Source organism: Molothrus aeneus, chromosome 1, assembly GCF_037042795.1.
Source record: "Molothrus aeneus isolate 106 chromosome 1, BPBGC_Maene_1.0, whole genome shotgun sequence".
Classification (NCBI taxonomy): Eukaryota; Metazoa; Chordata; class Aves; order Passeriformes; family Icteridae; genus Molothrus; species Molothrus aeneus.
The window spans coordinates 107204877-107210876 of NC_089646.1; positions in this window are offsets into that span (position 1 = coordinate 107204877).

Below are 6000 nucleotides of genomic sequence, written 5' to 3' on the forward strand. Positions count from 1 at the left end.
AAACAACACTGTACACTTCAAGGATATTGGCAGCTCTGCCACATTCCAGAGGGGCAAAACAAACCCAGAAAAAATAATTGGGATGCTAAACTTTTATTTTACTACCTGTCATTTTAGTCTACAAATATAAATATTTAGAATAAAGAAGCTCACAGCAGGTTCAGCAGTTTGCACTAATGGGAGTAAGTGCAGTATCTGCAGTGAGAAAATCTTTCCATGTCCTAATTTTATTCTTCAAAAGGGAATCTCCTGCTACTAGGAACATATTCTATAAATAAAAAATAGCAGAGCATCTAATCTAAACCTCCTTAGAGCTGCAAATTCCTCAAGTATTCTTAGAGGTTAATATTTTATTTTATGGCACAGCAGCAAAGTGCTACAGTTCACTAACTTCAGTTTTTGAATGTTGAAAGCAAAGCAGGAAAGACAAACATGAGAAGGCACTGCCAAGCCATACTGAAGAAAAGGTAGCAATGATCTTGAAGATCACTGAACTTTCATATCTGGTACAACGCAACACATTTGCAGTGGAGAGTCATACCAGTCTTCTGGGGACTCTCACTTCTGCATCATCTGCATCATCTCCAGCATCTGTCATCTGAAGAGTCATGACCATGAAGGACAGAGGAGATGACTGAACAACTAGAGGGCAGTACTTCCACCTTGTCACAATTCCAATCAACTTCCTGAGGGAAAATAGAAAGTGTAAATTATGCCGAGTGTGATTTCCTTTCAGAGACTCTGATCCCATAAGGTAAGGAAGAACCCCCTAATTCTGCTGGCAGTGCTCTTTCCAGTGCTGTCCAAGATTCTCTTGCCCTTTGTGGTGAGAGCATGTTGCTGGCTTGCAACCACCTTGTCCACCAGGACTCTCAGGTGCTTTTAGCAGTCATCCCTCTGTAGGAGAGACATTCTGTGCTGTTCTTGTGAGCCAGCAAAGGCCTCCTGAAGATAAAGGAAAGCCCCATATCTCTCCTGAGGAAGACTCCAAGGTTGTCACCATGGAGATGTGATGAAGGAGAGAAAGTTAAGAGATACAGACTCTAGCTGGCTCACAGAATAACGTGGCTCCTTGGTCACCCACTGAGAACTTTGTTTCTTTCCTTTAACCAATGGGCAGTGAATGTGTATGTTAAGTGAATGTAAATATCTTGAAAAAGTATAAAAGCAACATGTTGCTGTGATAAATCTCTCTTGCGCCCTTCTGATGGAGTCGTGGTACTTTGTACTGTGTCGTGCTCTCTAATGACATCCCTCAGCATGAACTGGTGCATGGGGTTGGTTCTCCCCAGGTACAGGACTCTTTGCTCTCCCCTTTGTTGAACTTCATATGGTTTATGTCTGGCTATTTTTTCAATCTGCTGAGCTCATCCAGGAGCAATGGTCTATCAACAACTCTCACTCTTGGAATATCTGTGAACTTGCCGAGGGTCCAGTTCCCTGCTGTCAGCCAGGTCAGTAATGAAGAAGTTGAGCAGCATTGGCCCCAGCAGTGACTCCTGAGATGTATCACTGCTGGCTGGCCCCAGCTGGACTCCGTGCTGCTGATCCCAACTGAGACTGACAGTTCAGCCAATGTTCATTACACCTCGCTGTACACTTCTTCAGTCCCTACTCCATCAGCTTGCCTACGAGACTGTTGTGGGAGATAATGTCTAAAGACTTAACTAAAGCAGAGACTATTAAAATAGCTCTTTCTGCTCAGGCAGTATTTCTGTATTATTCCTCCAGACTGCCTGTCCTTGCTTCTACCACTGGTAGGCTGCATTAAGTCAGTCTGAAAATCAAGTTGAGTTTGCTCTTGGTATCAGTAAGAAAAATTCTAAGTTAAAAGACTAATTAGAAACCTTGCTGAGGGGAATGTGGGCCATAAAAATACTTATGCCTCTTTTATGTTGATTCTATCGGAATAAGAAAGTTTTTTTCCTAGACTGTAACCTTCATTATTAAATACTACTAGTCTTCGAGTAATGGCAAAATGCAGTTTTGTGTAATTTTCTAAATACATTCACAGTCTAGCTATTAGTGTGTATATATTTGTGAAGGAATAAGGTACTATTGCTCAAATAAATTCATTACCCCCTTTTGCTCTGCTACTCATAAATACTCTATTCTTCCTCAGTCATTCCAAGTGAGCCTTTGATTCTCCATCCATAATGCATCATTTTACCCTGTTGATTTAGCTAGCGAGAATAATTCAGTTTGGAATAATTATCTTTTGTAGGATTCAATATTTAGATATCTATTGAAAATACTAAACATGGATTTTATTTTTCTTTGTCTTTCTCAGAATTGCTCCCAGTACTTGGTCAGCATCAACTTGGAAAGTTGATTAGATAGAGTCAAGGAAAATAAATTATAACCCATTAATGAAGAATTGAAATAACTTTGCTCTCTGGAGAAAAGAAACAAAAACATTTGAATTCATCAGAAATTATGACAAGGAGAGCCAAGTGGAAAAGAGAGTGGTCAAATCAGGTGAGGAGAAGCAGATTAAACCTTCCATGTTTATTGATATTTATTGGTTTAGACCTAATTTTTCTAAGCAATGTAAAGAATTGTAAGGCTAGAACAAAGGACAAAATTTTAGTTGACTGACACGTAACACGAAACTGTCTATAAAAACTCTTTGCTGGCATATTTTAAGAAATAAGTTTTATGATCTCTAAAACAAGTATAATTGATGGCTAGATTGTATGTACCTATGGTCTGGACTTTTCAAAAGAGCAAACATTTTATATTAGAATTATGAAATCATAGCCTGTTCTTCTTAAATGGCTAAAATATCAGCTTATATCTTTTAAAATAATAAACCATTGTCTACATTTATGCATGTGATATTTTACCTTGTGTATACTTTATATAAAATAGTCACAGAAATTGTAAAGTTTGATGTTGGTTGTGATATACCAAAGCTCAAGTCTTAGGTAAATGAAAAGGAGAATATTTATCATAAGAAAATTGTGTAAAAAAAGAGATGAGTTCTGTATGTAACGTACTAAAAGAGCTTTTCTTTCTTGAGTACTGGATAAGAAGATACATTTCTGCAGGGGAAAGACTATGTGTGTTCTTGTAAACCCTCTTTTACATCAATTCATTAGTGTTAGTAGGAGAGCATCTTTGAGGAAGACTGACTCAGCAGGGGAGGGGTTGCTTATGTTGTATTTCAACCATGCTCAAGATGGTCAGCTCAAAATCCTTGTTTATCACTGTTTATCACCCTATCATTCATTTAATTTATTTAGTCCATTGACAGATCTGACACAGTGCACAGTTTCCTTTTTTATTTATTTGCATCTTCTAAGAAAAAGGTGGAAGTGTTGAGCTTCAAACAACTGAGAAAGCAACAAAGTTCTTCTCTGCTCTTGAGATGTTGACTAACTTTCCCACCATGAGTCCTTCTCAGAAATTTTCAAAGCAGCAGTTGTCACTTTTCTTTCCATATCTCTCCCTTTCCCTCCCTCCCTCCCTCCATCTATAAAAGGAGCTTCTCATAAATCCCTGTAGTGCATCTGCCTTCAAAACTCATCCCCACCAAAATACTTATGAAACCAGTGACAGCATTTAAGTTGCAGCCAGGTTATACCTTACACCTAAGTAAACCTCACAGCAAGGTGTTACCAAAATTCTTGTTTTTCCTTCAGTCCCTTATACCCTCACTTGTGTCCCCACGCCGTCTCTGCGCCATCACATTTACTTGTCTGATCATGTAGTGAGATGTTTAAGGAAGCTGAATTGGCAGAAAACCTATTGCCTTTCTTTAAAAGCACTTTTCTGCCTGATCAGTTTCACAGATTGGGAGCAGATGAGTTTCAATATCAAAGCAAGGGAAGATGATTCCGGGGCAGAAGAGTGGGGCAGCTTTACCCTTCTTTGTCAGCAGTTAGCTTTTAGAAGATTGTAGCCATGACTGCACCCATAAACAGTGAATATACTGAGAATACTGCTCACCACATTGATCTGTGCAGACTTGCTATCTGCCTGGGCTCTCATGTCTGTAACCACCTTATTTCCTTTATTTTCTACTTGGTTATAAGCCTTTTGTCCAGGGGCTACCTATCTGTGCTATATTTGTAAACCACAACTTTTGCAACTTCAAAACTTTTTGGTGTTCTCTACTATACCTTAGAATTTTTTCCTTCATAACAGGTGTCAGACATTATTATTATTATTATTATTATTATTATTATTATTATTATTATTATTATTATTATTATTATTATTATTATTATTATTATTATTTCTAATTTGGGGAGGAAGACACAGCCTCCAGATAACTGCTTACCAATGTCCTTGTGAAAAGACTTATTATTACAACATCTCCTCTGCATAACATAAATAAATATTTGGGATTAGAAAAATTTATCCTTACTTAACAGGATGGAATTTGAGGGCTGGATACAGCTGTGTTGTACATACAAAACCAAAATTGTTGCCAAGCTTCAAGAGAAAAGAGCTGTGAGCAGAGCATGTGCACTGGTTGATCACACCAGTTATTGGTAGGTTATTGATCACACCAGTTATTGCAGGTATTGTTACCAGTTATTGTACCACAATATGTTGCCTTGCAAGTATGCAAGTATATGGTACATAGGAGACCTTTAAACTAAATTTATGAAGATTTAATATAAGAAGATAATTGAATAACAGTGAATTTATGAAGAATATTGTAAAGATGGACACTATGGTTTGGGACATTGGTATTACGACATGAAGGCTTCTACACAACTGTTTTGAACATGGCCAAAGGATTCTTATGGAGCCAGTGGGAATAATTTATAATTTTGATTTTTCAAAATTAATGGTACCTTTTTTTTTTAATAATCTTTTAGGTCTGTTTGCATCTTGTTATTAGGAGCAAGCCACTTGTTTAGCAGAAGTTGCTCTTTACTAATTCCAATGGCAATAGGCAGACTGAAAGGGACAAGAAATACTAACCTACAGATAAAATTCATCAAAACAAATGAGGATGATATTGGAAGTATTTCTGGAGATTTGGAACACAACTTTGGGCTTAAATCTCTGCTGCTCTCCTCCTCCCCTGCCCTAGCTGCTGCCTCTTGACACATCCATCTCTTAAAAGAGACCCCTCTTCCAAACATATATAATCCAGCGCTTTAGAACATTTGCCTCCACAATAAATATTTTTCTTCAGATGAGGACTGAATGAAGGTAAAACTGCATGGAAGCTCAGCAGATGGTTAGCAGAACTGCCTAGAGCGTACATATCATCCCCCTGTACTGTTCCATGGGATGCCTAAACCAACTGGTCATTACTACCCGGCACCTCAAGGCAAAGGTCTTACCCCAGGCTGTGCTCTCCCACTGTCCCTTCTGTGCTGGCCTTGCTGCCTGGCTGGAGTGTGGTAAACCAGGCTGGAAGCCCTGCGGGGCAGAGAGATAAGCCAAGAAAGCCAGAAAAGTTTTCTTGCAGTGGCTCACCCAGGCCAGGTGAGAGCCACAGACTCAGAAGAGGAAGCAATTCAAAGAGCAAAGCCACAGTACTGACTTAGATCAGTTTAATTCTCACATTACTGTGTGCTACTGGGTGGTGGCACTTCTTCCTCCTGCCTCTGCTCTGTCCTGCTCTGTCCTAAGCACTGTCATCTCCCTGGTGCCCTTTCTGATACTGCTTTGGAGCCCTTGTGAGTGGACTCAGCTCACCAACCTCCCAGAAAACAAATCTTTACTTTCTTGTTGCATTGATTCAGTGGGCAGCCATATGTATCCCATACCTGTGAGGGAAAGGTGGAGTGAAGGAAGAAGTTGGGGGAGGAGATGTAAATGTCCTTTTTTGGGGGTCAGACCATTTATGTCACCCACTGAGGGTGGAATTTGATATTACACCTAACCAATTGTGTATGCAGGCTGCTACTGAGGATAATTGTGCTAAACTCACTGATCTGATGCAAAGTGATTTTTTTTGTGAGTTGCCACAAAGCTGTGTGATTGTTAAATCCAGTACAAGGAAAGCTGCAGGAATATCTGTGGAAGTGGTTG